Source organism: Rhagoletis pomonella, unplaced genomic scaffold, assembly GCF_013731165.1.
Source record: "Rhagoletis pomonella isolate Grant_MI unplaced genomic scaffold, Rhpom_1.0 Rhpom_scaffold_00015, whole genome shotgun sequence".
NCBI classification, from domain to species: Eukaryota; Metazoa; Arthropoda; class Insecta; order Diptera; family Tephritidae; genus Rhagoletis; species Rhagoletis pomonella.
The window spans coordinates 581,410-596,248 of record NW_023458569.1 but is presented as its reverse complement, the minus strand read 5'-3'; the positions used below and the strand labels follow the sequence as shown (position 1 = coordinate 596,248).

Genomic DNA, 14,839 nt, shown 5'->3' with positions numbered 1-14,839 from the left:
TGTTTTGTCAAAATTCCACAGATATGTTTATTCCCTTCATTGGAATCTAAAATTAGAACAAGTTAATCTTAATAGTAACTTTCGAGTTTTTCTAAATTGTCCTTGCTTGGGAGGAGGGCGTGGTTTGCAATCAACTTAACAAATCTTCCAGATGGTGCTTAAGGAGGCTATGGACAATGTGTATTTCGAATTTGAACAGGTTGTATATGCCCTGCAAAAATTTGAGGACCAGGTGGTCCACTGGGTCGTAGTTTTAAAGTATGAGCACAAGGACCAGGTTGCATACTAGTAACTTGTTATGCTGACCTGGACCACTTCAAATGTAAAAAACTGATATATGTGTTGAACACCACCTCTTCGTGGCCGATCGGCAATATGATTCGGTTGCCGAATGTGCCATGGTTCAAAAGGAGTAGTTGTCTAGGTGGTCCCATGTTACGCGGTGGTGGACCAAAAGTGGTCCCATGTTATGCAGCGTTGGACCAGAGGTGGTCAGGTCCAATGACATCGCAATGTTAATGTAACCATATTTTCTCCATATATTTGGACCATTTTGGTTACTAGTGTTGGTTACAAGGTAGTGTGGTCCTGTACTAGTACTTAACCTAGTCCCACTTTTTGCAGGGTGTGGTTTTTGAGATAAACATATATATATGTATATACATATAGGTGTAGGTATGATATAAATGGGCGGAGACACGTCCATTTAAAAACATTGATTAAAAATTAAGTTTTTTCCTGGAAGCCATTTTTAACGCCAACTTGGAGCTCGTATTTATAAGGAATTAATTAGGCACACTGCGTAAAAGTTCCGAAAATCCAATACATTGTACATACATACATACCAATTCAACGCCGAAGTACCATTTTAGAAAAAAAATTCTTACGAAAATAACGGTTTACTAAAATAAAAAATGTAATGTTAAGGAGCTATACGGAACCTATTTTCATGTTGTACTCGACCATAGCTTACACTCGGTTTTGTTTTGGGTGTATTTCGTGACTTATTTTTTTAACATGTATTGTGAAAAATACTCTCGTACAATTTCCGTAGGGTAAAATTTCATTTGAACTTTTATGAGGCGAATGCACTTATACCTTAACTACCAGTTACTGTGAAACTGATACGAAATTTCCAAGGAGTACGTACTTACACGCAATACAATTCAGCAAGCAGCAAAGAGCAAGTGGGGAAAACGAAGTAAATGTAAAGCAGACAATGACCAACACTCCCACGTGAATGGAGTTTAAAATTTATATGTATAAAGCAAATTTATACAGTAGTTATAAACGAAGCAAATAAAATCCTGTAATACATACATACACATATATCAGTTGTGGAGCGGAGGGCAACTAATGAATGTTGATATTATTTACTCAGTCGAAAAATGCATGAAAAGTTGCATACCGGCAGACATTTGAGTTTTTCGGTAGCAGAGAGAACTCCATGGAAGGAAATATGTACATAAGTAAAAGCACGCCACTTGCTGGACACCATACAAAATAAATATTGATTACATACATACTTAGGGCCGTTTTCTCATCTAACCTTAAGATTACCGGCGACTTTATCGTCTCGATATACGAGTTTTCGTTTTCTTATCAGCTCATTAATTTCTCGAATCGATAAACTGTTCCTCACCCGAGGCAACCTTTAAAAATTTTTACCCAACTTTAAATTTTGGTTTGGTTTTTGTTCATGAGTCAGATATAAATATTAGATATATTTGCTTATGTTGCATTGCCAACCTTTGAAATTTTATGACGAATGTAGTGAAGTTTCACTCTCGGAAATGTAGTGAAGTTTTACTCTACGGAATAACAAATTTATTTTTACCGGTAAGATAAGAAAACGAAAACACTTTAAAGTGAGGAACAATTTATCTGCCCTGTTAGTAAAGGCAACTTTACTGCTTACACTAGAAAACGGCCCTTAGGGTATTTTTCATATTTGGATAAGTATGCAAAGAAGAATATAATTACTCACTTTAAATGCGAAACGCTGCTTTAATGGCAGTCTTAATAAATCTTGTCTTCAAATGTATTTTGAGCAAGGTGGCAGCTGTTGTAGTTTTAACCTTTCAATTTCGAATGGAGTAATGTAAGTAAATTTGAATACGAATGCGAATTTACAAGTATAGACAGGAAAATGTGGCGATTATGAATACATTGTGTGACAAAAATGATATCAATAACCAAACGGATTATCATTATTAATAACACTTTATTTTATTTTATATTAGCCGTCCTCGTATACGGACGTTCCGATACCATCAAAGTATCGATACCTACTTAAATAAGATTACTCAAATCGCTATTTCGATACTACTTAAATGAGTAAACCGAATGTATCGGTACCTACTTATATCGATAATTGTTCATCCTTTTATATGCAACAAAGCGAAAGTAACTTTCAGGCGTTATCTGTGACATTCCTTTTGCGACACTTGAGTGGAAGATCGACCTATCTAGGCAGCCAGTTCGAAAACGCCCTATCTTAGAAAATTTTTCAAAAGCGCCCTATTCCAGAAATTGATTCAAAAAGCCCTATCTCAGAAAACGTTTCAAGAACACCCTATTTAAGAATTCGGTTGAAAAGCGCTCTATTGAAGTAGGTCGTTTTTGAAACAAATTCTGAAATAGGGCGTTCTTGAAAAGGTTTCTGAGACAGGGCGTTTTCAACCTGGTTGCCGAGACAGCTAGATCTTCCACTCAGGTGTCGATATGTATATTTGTTCATTAGTAACGCTAGAGGTAATACGATTACTTAGACAAAAAATTCAACCTTTGAAAGGTTCCCACAAAACTTTACGGCTTCAAAGTATTGTTTGCACTTTGCTGAAGTATCACTAACGTTGAAAAAATATATCCCCACTTAAGATTTTGGCAGTGCCATTGCTTAAAGCAATTATTTTTCATAAAAAATGACGCTATGCATAGTTTCTTCCATAGAAAAAATATGGCCTTCAAGATATGGCACCAAGATATGATACCAAGTAGATATCGAAACAACGATTCGAGTAAAAAAGTAGTTGGTATCGAAACAAAAGTATCGCGTACATACTCGTATTAACTTGTATCGGAACATCCCTAGCCTCGTATGCGCGAGGCTTCGCCACGCGCTGAATGTGCACATAAAGGTCTGATTATGCATACTTCGCACAACCATTTGTACCAGTGCAATAGACTTAAGAAAATGTGAAGCAAAATCTCTCGCCGTCGCCAATGCGTAAAGGCCAGTAAATCTTCCGCGAAATCTTTCTCTCGAATACTCCAAACGCCGCCTCATCGGTTGTTGTCATTGTCCGTGCTTCTGCGCCATATACCAGCACGAAAATGATGAGTGACTTATAGAGTGTGGTTTTCGTACGTCTAGGCAGGACTTTACTCCTGAATTGCCTACTCAGTCCAAAGTAGCACTTGTTGGCAAGAGTGATTTTGCGTTGGATTACAATGCTGGCATTATTATCGGTGTTAATGCTGGTTCCCAAGTAAACGAAATTCTCTACTTTCTCGAAATTGTAACTGCCAACAGTGAGGTGGTGCCAAGGCGCGAATGTGCTAACTGTTTGTTTGATGACAGGAGATACTTCCAGACCAATTCGCTTTGCTTCCTTATCCAACTTGGAAAAGGCAGAACAGACTTCGCGGTTTTTGTTACCGATGATGTCGATGACATCGGCATAAGCCAGCTTATATAGTAGATTGTTCCTATGCGGTTAAGTTCTGCAGCTCTTATTATCTTCTCCACATAGACATAGCGGCGTAAAAAAAATCACTTTAAAAAACTTTCAACAAAATTACAAATTTTATAATTTTTTTTTGTTGCACTACTTTAAACTCTTCCCATGACCGTAAATATGAAATTTTAGCGAAAATTCTTTTTGATATGGGTTAGTTGGATATATTGCGATGAATCTGCGCAGCTACTTTTTTAGAATTAGTGAGTCCGTTTTTTTTTTATTTTTGGCAGCTGTAGTCCCATTGTGGGCCGTGTAGGAAACTCCTTTTAGTGCTGTCGAAAGCGGCTTTAAAGTCGACAAATAGGTGGTGAGTGTGGATCCTTTCCTCGCGGGTCTTTTCCAAGATTTGGCGTATTGTGGATACCTGGTCTATAGTGGATTTGCCAGGTCTAAAGCCAAACTGATAAGGTCCAATCAGGCCGTTGGCTTAATACACTAGAAAAGACCTTATAACCTATGCTTAAAACGCTGATACCGCGGTAGTTGGCGCGAATGGCGGGGTCTCCTTTCTTGTGGATTGGGCAGATCACACTTAAATTCCAGTCATCGGGCATGCGTTCATCTGACAACATTCTGCATAAGAGTTGATGCATGCACCTTATAAATTCCTCGCCACCGTACTTGAATAGCTCAGCTGGCAGGCTATCAGCTCCATCAGCTTTGTTGTTTTTTAGCCGCGTTATTGCTATGCTTACCTCGTCATAGTCAGACGGTGCTACCATTCGGTAGGTTGTAAAAGTGTTCCCTGCATTGTTGTTCTTGCAGGAGTACTCCCTGGTAGTGAAACCTTCCGTAAGTCGGCCAACTCGGGCAGCATTTCAAGCTCTTCGCACTCATGTATTTCGGCCTTTCTCTTCTTATTGCGGCAAATACGTGTCGCTTCCCTCCTCAGTTCCCTATAGCGGTCCCACATAGCTTTCCTTGCATATTTCACATTCTTTGCTGCACAGAGGTGCGTGCATATGTTGGCTGCAACAAGATAGTGGTACGAGTCGTTGTTTGGGCCTCGGAGTGTATGTACGTCTAAAACACTGGAAGCATGCCTTCTGTCTATCCCAACATGTTAGATTTGGTTTCTCGTTTTTCGATCCGGAGACAGCCACGTAGCATGAGGGATCTTTTTATGCTTAAACTTAGTACTGCATACTACCATGTTTTAAGTACCGGCGAAGTCGATCAGCCTGAGTCCGTTATCGGACGTTTCATCGTGGAGGCTTAAGTTTCGACGGTGGTTCCAAAGACCCCTTTGGCCACCTGGGCATTGAAGTCACCAAGCACGATTTTGATATCATGACGGGCACAGCGCTCGTACGTGCGCTTCAAGCGCTCATAGAAGAGATTCTTGGGTCCCTCATCCATCTCTTCCGCCGGGGCATGGGCGCAGATGAGCGAGATGTTGCAGAATCTCGCTTTGATGCGGATTGTGGCTAGACGATCGTCCACCGGGGTAAACGATAGTACTCGGCGACGGAGTTTCTCTTCCACCACAATCCAACACCGAATTGCTCCCAGCCATTGTTTGGCTTGCCCCATCCAACGCATTTCTTGGATAGCGGTGATGCCAGCTTTGGTCCTTACGAGGACGTGAACCAGCCGGGCAGAGGCACCTTCCCCATTAAGGGTGCGGCAGTTTTATAGCCCATTAACTTTTAGTAGGTAAAAATTTAAATTTTAAGACGCTAGGAAATCCCGTTGACTTTTAATAATTTTTTTGGCTGACGGTGCTAGGCATTTTCTCTATATAAAAGGCAATATCCTAAGATAAAACGTGAGTAAATTGAACCTCTACCTGGCTTCTTATATTTTTTAATAACTTATTTTTAATATGGAGGTGTCCCACCCGTGACAAATAAATAATAAAGCAATAATTTTTCTTGTAGTTTTTAGTTCTTTTGTATTCGTGTTCCTTTGTTTTATTATAAGACATCAAGTTCACACAGAAAAGTGAAATAAGTTCGCGGAGTTTCCGTAAAATATATCTGCTCCAAATAGCAGGTTCTTTTTTCTTGTCCCACCCGTGGCAGAAAAAATAACTCAGATTTTTTCCATATAAAAGTAAGCTGTAATTTATTTTCGTATTTTGTTATAATTCTTATACATCATAATCAATTAGGTGTACCTTTACCAATATGTAGAATTGTTGAGTACTTGATACTTAAATTCAAACAAGAAAGAACATTTTTTCTGTACAAATGTCTCACCGGTGACGGTGGAATCGCCCGCAGGTGGAAAATCTATTAAAATATAAATAAAGCTTTATTGCACATCTGGAGGCCAAGTCCTTTCATTTAACAACTCACTTTTTAGTCCAACGAACAGCCCACATCTTAGAATTTTTCGTACAGGTAGCAACCCTCTTCGAAGAAATAAAACCCTATTGCACATCTGAAGGCCAAGTCCTTTCATTTGACTCTTCATTTTTATAATTGAATGAACTGTGAAAATCTGATGTTATTAATAAAAAAGGCCTTCACGCATTATACATACATATGTACATACATATTGTCGTTTATAAGGCATTTCCACCAGGCCTTAACTGCAGTTTATGCCTATTGGAAAAACGAAATTATCACTCAAACGGGGTAATTGCTTATATTTAGTACAAGAAAACGAAAGCAGAAAAGCAAAAAGTAAGAAATAAACATTTCCAATCACCCCATTTTAAAATATTTCGTACTTATCTGAGCCCTTAGCCGCGTATCGTGCTTCTGCCAAACCTCGTAACTGACATTTGTGCCAAAAAAGATATTTGCTCACCGGAAGCTCCCGGTACCAAGACCTTCTCCGTTCATACTAAGATATCGATATTTAGACATAAGGAGAAGAGATAACTAGGGATAAAAGGGAGAACCGTTTTGAAATAAGACAAGTTTTACTCTCTCCTATACAATTTTGGCAACCGCTCATACGAGGTTTTGCATTTTCTTGATACGCGATTTTGTACTTTAAACGACGATATGTATGTAAGGTAGTGTTTAGTTTACAAAAAATTAGCAACCCCACCGAAAAATATTAAAGCATTTTGCACATCCAAGGGCATTTATATTCACGTGGTACCGCATTTTTTACGGTGAAGGTCTAATAATTTATAAAAGTGGCAACCCTAACCCGAGCCCTTTCATTTGCCACCTCATTTTTCGTATTCCAACGAACCAGACAGGTGGCAACTTTTTTCGAAAAAAATAAACCTTATTGTATATCTGAAGGCCAAGCCTTTGAGACCTAATTTTTTTATAAATGAGAAAATGAAATGTGCAAATCTGATGTAATTAATTGAAAATGCTTCCACCTATTCTATGTAAAGTGGAAATTTTTAAATAGGTGGCAACCACTCTCAAAAAAAAACTAATTCTTATTGCACATCCGGATCATATCCCTTCACTTGGTACCTCATTTTTTAGTTCAACGAACGGTGAAGATCTTATAATTTTTAAAACAGTGGCCACCCTACTCAAACAATAATGCATTACTGAACATCGTGAGGCCACGTCCTTCGATTTGACATCTGACTATTGTAATTCAACGAACTGATCTTATAAGTTTTTATACAGGTGGAAACCCCATACAAATTCTAAGTACTAAAGATAATACCCCTATCGATACAGATACGACTAAACAAGATCTCGTCCAAATCTGTTCAGTAGTTTTCGAGATTTTACTTTATAGTACGTAAGGATAAGATAGCAATTTTAAATATTTGGCAACCCTACTCAAAAAAAATGAATGTTTTTCTAGATGCGAAGGCCATGCACTTTCATTTGGTATCTCATTTTGTAATCAACGAACGGTGAAGATCTTATAGACTCTAAAAAATGAATGTAAATTTGCTGCCAAAAAATATGTATTTTGCAGCTGAAATTTACGCATTTGTCGTAAATTTACACTGTCTATGTGTATATCAAAGACTTCGGTGAATTTTACACATTTGTGTGCGAAATTGAGCATGGTTTATAATTATGCACACATTTTTGTGTAAAAATACATAGTTGCGTTGAAATTTCAGCAAAAATGCTTGAAATTACACATGAGTGGTGTAAAGCTACACGAAGTTCAGTATTCGATAAATTTTATTTCGATAAATTGCGATTGGCATGAGCTTAGCGATGGTGAAATTCGATAACAAAAGCACTCAACCCATTAATACACAAACCTATATATCGTCACCTGAAATGCTAAAATCCGTACATCGCCACCTGAAATTGGAAAGGCCTAACTAACACAAATCCAAAATTCACTGATTGATATGATGCATTTCATCGATTTACAACACCCCACATCGTATTATAAAAAAAAATGTATATATTAGTTACGAGTTTTTGCATTTCGGTTACGATATTAGTTACGGTATTTTGCATTTCATGTGGCGAATCATGAGCGCTTCAAGTTAAACTTCAAAAAATCATAAAAGCGATACTTATTATAAATAAGGTTCTCCTTTTTTTGGAGTCGATTAAAAAGCTTCGATAATTTAGGATATTTTATATAAAAACTTAAAAACAATAACCTACATATGTATATACGTACTTATGCATCAAAATATCTCAAGGACGTAAGTAAGTGAAAACTATATATTTAGCAAATTTATCTTCCGATCATTAAAAGATAATTAAGGATCCGTACCGATTTTGTTTTATACAGCATTTCGATACGTTATCGATAATACGTATTCACCACCGCCAACAAGCGTACCAAACACACATCACGATCTCCTCAATTCGTTGTTTCGTGTCCGCGAGTGAATTCACTCTTACAGGTCTATTCTGCACGTTACCGAAGATTTTGTAGCCGGAAAATTGTATTACCAAAAAATGTTACCAGTTCTTGTCACCGCGATTCTAGGTTCGTTGGTAATGCAGGTAAAATATTCAGCAATTCAGCTATGACGAATTGTGCAAATCCTGGCATTGCATATTTCACGGGGCAATAATTTGTTACCAGCTTATGAGATGGTAACAAAATTTACCGGTTACAAGAGTATACAGAATGCGTAAAGGGTTTAAAAATTGACAGGAACTTTATTTACCGGTTACAGACTTTTTATTACCAGCGCAGAATAGACCTGTTAATGTTAAGAAAGTGTTTTTAATAAAAGTGAGTGTAATAAATATGAATGAACTAACTAAAAATGTTAAGTGTGAAGAATGCCAAAAAAGATTTGCAACTTGCAAGTGCATAAGTATCGCCACCATGGCACAAATATTTTCGTAGAAGGGGAATTTGAGTGCTCCGCGTGTAAATACAAGTGCAATGAATACAAGAAAATATATTCCCACTTGAAAAAACATTTATTCGATAAAATCGAAATAATGTGCCCGTTTAAGTGCTTAAAATCTTTTAGAAATCTATGTGCATTTAAACTACACATTTCTAGAAAACATAATAATAAACAAATTTAAGTCAATGAGGTGGAGATGCGGTGCAAGATTTAGAGGACAATCTGCAAGTGCAAACCAATGTCTCGAGTGACTGTATAGTGGATGACATTCAAAGCTTTAATTCTAAATTCTTCCAAAATATTGTAACAAAATTGAAGTACAGTTTTTGTGTAAGCGACGCGGCTCTTAATTTTTTTCCATCTGAACTTAAAAAATGTTAAAGCAACATGATAATGTGCGAAGCAATAGTATTGGCAAACTTTGTGGTGAATTAAAAATATCGAATCATAAAGAGAAATTTCTTCATATATTTTCTTCCGAAGACTTTACTTCTGAAATAGCTGCATTTGAATCGTTTTATAAAAGAGCTACGAGAAAACAAAATAATTACGTTGAGCCAAAAGAAATATTTCTAGGAACCAACCAAAATCACCAAACAGCCTTTTTTCATTATATTCCCATTCTCAAAACGATTGAAGGTCTTATGCGAAATGAGGTGTTTTTCAAACTTTTCAGTGAAAAAAAATACACCAACCTAGACACTTTTTCTGATTACAATGATGGTTCCATTTAAAAAAAGAATTTAATTGCTCTTATTTCAAGATGCGTTCGAAAATTGTAACCCTTTAGGTTCATCGAAAAAAAAACACAATTAGTAGGTGTTTATATAGTCGTTGGAAATATTCCAAAGCAATTAAGGTCGAATATACATAACATCCAACTTGTGTTCTCATGTAAAAAAAACTTATATAAAAAGCTTTGGATTTAAGAAAGTTCTAGATCCCGTAATACGAGATCTAAAGGAACTAGAAGACAATGGAGTTAATATTATCTTAAATAGTTCTCTTCAAAATTATCGTGGCACCCTCTTTGCAATGCTTGTTGACAATTCGGGAAGCCACCATATTGGCGGTTACACTGAAAACTTTAGTTCTAGCAAGTTTATGTGTACATTTTGTTTCTATAACCGAACAAATTTAGAAGCATGTAATATAAACAATTGTGAAAGGCGAACTATTGAAAACTATAAGACCTGCTTAGACAACATTTCAAAGCAACAATTTTTTGGGATGGGTATAAAAAGAAATTCATGTTTAAATCAATTAGATTAGTGAAGGGCTTCCTCCATGTTTTTTTTTTCTGGGATGACACCCGTGAAGAGGGAACTCTCATGAGTACTACTATACCGGCATAGTAGTATGCACGACTTGCAGCCTCACAGCTACACCTGCGTACTAAAACCTCTCCACTAACCACTCTCCCCGCGGCACTGCCTGTTAAGGTATTACCTCACGGGGCTGGTTGGCCAGCAGGCTCGCTACGTTATTTAACCGGTTCTAGCTTGTTCAGATCGCCTTAGATCTTTAAGAATTCCAGAGATATGTGCGCACATTTTATGCCAGTTCTCTGCTGATTTTAACATGTAGTCTACAATGTTGCTACCCTGTAGTATATTTCGGGGTTCAGTGGCGTAGCGAGGGCAAAAGAATACTATGTGTTCCGCGTTTTCAGCAAGGCCTGTGCAAGTCGGACAGTGTGGGGAATCTCCATGCCCAAATATTTTTAGATACTCTCGGTAGGGGCCATGTCCCGAAAGAAACTGTGTCAAGTAGTAGTTTAAATCTCCGTGGGCTCTTTCCAGCCAGTTTTTAATGCATGGAATAAGCTATGAGGTGGGTTTTGTCGAAGGCTGAGGTATGCTCAGCCGCTCCAGAGTCCAGCGAAGGTCCCACTAACCCCCTCCAAATAAAACACAATGATTTGTGTATTAAGTCGAACACACCCACACACACACGCGGCTATCTAGAAGGCCGGCAACTTGTCGTGCAGGGGCGAGCGGAAGGTAAAGAGCGAGAGTCGGCAGTCGGTGTCAGAGATTATCCGGCGGGTAATTGTACGGTGACGGGAGTGTTACTAGTGACAGCGAGATTAGCAGTGGTACGTGTCAGTCGTAGCGAAGAGCGTGGCAATGAGAGCAGTCGCGGTGGTTGTGACGGGGACGGCAGCCTGCAGTTCCCTTGCAGTGGTGGTGGCGGCCTCAGCGGTGACGTTGGCAGTGGCCCATATAATGATGAGGGCGGCAGCGACCTCCCGCAGTGGTGTTGTATGCAGCCCCGATTGTGGCGAAGGGTAAATGCGGCCCCTTTTAATTACGACGGTGACAGCGGTACTGGGCGATGATGGTAGTGGCGATTACCGTACTCGTGACGGGCAGTAGTGGTCGGCCTGGGGCGACGATAATGGCGGCGGCCCCAGTAATGAAGACAGTAGCAGCGGGCCCTGATGGTGGCAATGGTGACAGCGACCCTGGTTGGCGATAGTTAGCGTTCGCGGTCCTCGGTGATGATGGCGGGCGGCCCACGGTTGTGGCTTCGGCCTTGGGGCGGCAGTGGTAATAGCGGCCCCGGTGATGAGAGCAGCGGTATGGGCCCTAGCGGTGACGATGATTATGGCGGCGGCCCTGGATGACAGTGAATATCGGGCGGTCCTCGATAGAATTGTCAGCCTTGGGGCGGCAGTAATAGTAGCGGCCCCCGGTGATTAGAGCGGCGGTACGGGCCCTAACGGTGACGATGTTTATAGCGGCGGCCCTGAATGGCAGTGAATAGCGGGCGGTCCTCGGTGAAATGTCGGCCTCAGGGCGGTAGCGGTGCTGGTGGTCCAGATTTGATGATACCTACGGACAACTGATCATTAGTACGGTCCCCCAGGGCATCTAAAGGTTGCCCAGTCCCCCCGTATGTATTCGCGGCCGCTAGGCGCTGCAGGGAGGTGGTTCCCTCCCCCCTTCAGCGCCCGCTAGCCGCGTGGTATCGCAAGCAGGCAGGGGTGTTCGGAATTGGGCAAGCCCAAACGGATCTCGCCCCCTGTCTGCTTGAGACCGTAACCAAAAATGGGTCTAGCCCATAATGGTTTTGGGGTGTTGCCTGAGGGGTATTCCCCCCCTTGCAGCCCCCCCTCAACCAATCAGTCTTCCTCCGAGGAGGAAAGCCAAGAGCGCCCCAAATAGGCCCGAAGCCCAGGCTGTGCTCCGTGCTTACCTACGGACAACTGATGCTGGTTGAGTTCATGCTGGCAGCTTTAGCTCTAGTTTTGTATGAACCGTTTGAGAAGTGAATGGGCTTATTCTGTGTTATGCGTTTCGTGTAGCGAACTTCTTCCATCTGTTGGTGCGCATGATTATCCAAGTTGCTGTTTGCGAAATTTGTATGTGCTTACTATGCCAGCTTCGTGTATGCGTATGTATGCCTGTATTTATGTACATAGGGGTGCTTTTAGTCTTGTTGGTATGTTAGTTTGTGTAAACGCCTACCAGTATGTATGTATGTATGTTCATATATTGGTACCTATGTGCAGTTGTAAGGCGTATACTAGGGTGATGTGGAGTATGTTATTGTGGCGTAGGTGAAGCTACGTTACAAAGCTTATGAGTCCACCTACCCTTTTCCGATTCATCCCAACGCTTTTGCCAGATCTCCATAGAGCGACATCTTTCCTGCTCTATAACTTCTTTTCGGTTTAAACTGGTACTTCCCGCAGATACCCGCTTATACACTCTTTGCATCTCGTTTGCCAGGATATCTACGGGAATCAGCCCGGCAATTACGAAGGATGCTTCGTCAGATATGGTTCGGAATCCACAAATAGTCCTTAGTGCGCTTAGGCGATACACAGATGTGAGTATCTTCGCATGATATTTTAGGCTCATTGCTTCAGCCCAAATTGGAGCACCGTAGAGTAAGACTGAGCTGACCACTCTACTAAGCAATACCCTTCTACTATGTTTGGGATCGCCGATATTTTGCATCATTCTAGATAAGCATGCCTGTAAATTCGATGCTTTCTTTGCTGCATACTCCAGGTGGACCTTAAAGTTTAAACGGCCATCAATCATTACCCCCAAATATTTGATTGCGGGCTTTGATATTATAGTTTCTGATCCAACACTGAGTCTTATTGTCTCTATGGCCTTTCTGCTACTTATCAATACTGCATCTGTTTTGTGATCAGCGAGTTCTAGATATCTTGATGATAGCCATGCCTTCACTCTCTTTATAGCTTCGCTGGCTTTCCTTTCTGCGAATCCTATTATTTTTGCCCGAGGAGGCAAATCGATGCATAGAACCTCGTCGTACATTAAGATCCACAGGAGAGGCCCGATAACGGATCCTTGGGGTACCCCCGCGGAAATACTGTACGCCTCTATTCCTCTGTGGCTCCGGTACTTTAGTTCCCGTTCGGAGAGATAGCACCTAATTATTCTGATAATGTAATTCGGGGCCACCATTTTGATTAGGGTTTCCATTATGTGCTGCCAGCTCGCAGTGTTAAATGCGTTTTTCACATCTAGCGTTATAACAGCACAGTATTCCTTTTTGACTCCATGCCACCTTTTCCCTTCGATGGCCTCTTTGGCTATGTCAACCACTGATTTAACCGCATCTATTGTTGAACGAGATTTCCTGAAGCCAAACTGGTGTGGCGACAGAAAGCGTCTCTCTTCTGCGATCGATGTAAGCCTGTTGCAAATAATTTTTTCGAGGATTTTTCCCAGTGTGTCCAATAGGCATATGGGCCGATAGGACGAGGGTTCCCCAGATTGCTTATTTCCCTTAGGTTTTGGACCTTCCATCTTTTCGGGAAAATGCCCTCATTAAGACAAGTCTGAAACATATTTACAAATAAATCTGGCCTCATTTTAATTGCAGCTTTTAAAGCCTTGTTGGGAATTCCGTCTGGCCCAGGGGCTTTTCCGTCTTGGATCTTCTTGCATGCGGACTCTAATTCGTTAACCGTAATAACGGGGACATCAAGAATTTCGTATCGTGTACAGTTTGGTACGACTTCTTCCCTTTGTGGAAATAGAGTCGTTATTATATCGCGCAGCCTTTCTGGGCACGTGATACTCGGTTCTTTCTTGCCCTTAGTTTTTGCTATTACTACTCTATAGGCCGTGCCCCACGGGTTTACATCCGCTTCTTCGCATATTTTCTTAAAGCTTTCACGTTTGCTTACTTTTATTGCGTTTTTTAAGCTCTTCCTCGCCGTTCTTAGAGATTGTAGGTTTTCGTTGAAGTCTGGCCTCCCTCTGCTACGCTGCATTCTGCGTCTAGCACACAGACACTGACGTCTAAGTATTTTTATATCGTTATTCCACCAATAGCATGGGGAATTTTGTTTCCTCACCACTCTTCGAGGCATAGCAGCATCATAGGCGCATGCGAGGTTACGAACCAGGTGGTCAACCTCGCTCTCTACCGAGCCAGCTTTGTGTTGGAACTCTTCCATCATGCAGGCTAGGACCTCTCCATCTAACATACTGTCTTTCCATTTTGGGCCTGTCAGATTTGGCATCTGTTTGGGTCGCCTCAGAGTTATATCCATTATTATTGCCTGATGGTCGCTGTGGGTATACTCCTCACTAACTCTCCAATTAATTTTTTGGGCCAAGGAGTCACTCGCCAGCGTGATGTCAATAATTGACCCAGTTCCCATTTTGCGGAAGGTCTATGTGGACCCGCTGTTTACTATTGATACGCCGAGTTGGGCAAAAGTTTCAAGCAGCAGCTCGTCTCTTTTATTTGTTAGTCTGCTACCCCATTCTGTTGCCCACGCATTGAAGTCACCGCGGGGATTTCCAGTTTGCTTCTTCAGCAATGCTACGCAGCATAAAGGTATACTCTTCTTTTGTAAGGCTAGGTCTTGCATAACAACTAAAAA

The 14,839-nt window shown here is 40.6% G+C and overlaps 2 protein-coding genes across 5 annotated transcripts in view; one reads left to right on the top strand and one right to left on the bottom strand.

The window, feature by feature from the left end:
- Positions 1 to 14,839, bottom strand: part of LOC118749364 — a 910,564-nt gene that overhangs the window by 733,179 nt on the left and 162,546 nt on the right. The window lies entirely within an intron of this gene.
- LOC118749371 overlaps positions 1 to 14,839 on the top strand; it is a 228,034-nt gene that overhangs the window by 138,484 nt on the left and 74,711 nt on the right. The gene's annotated exons all lie outside the window — the stretch shown is intronic.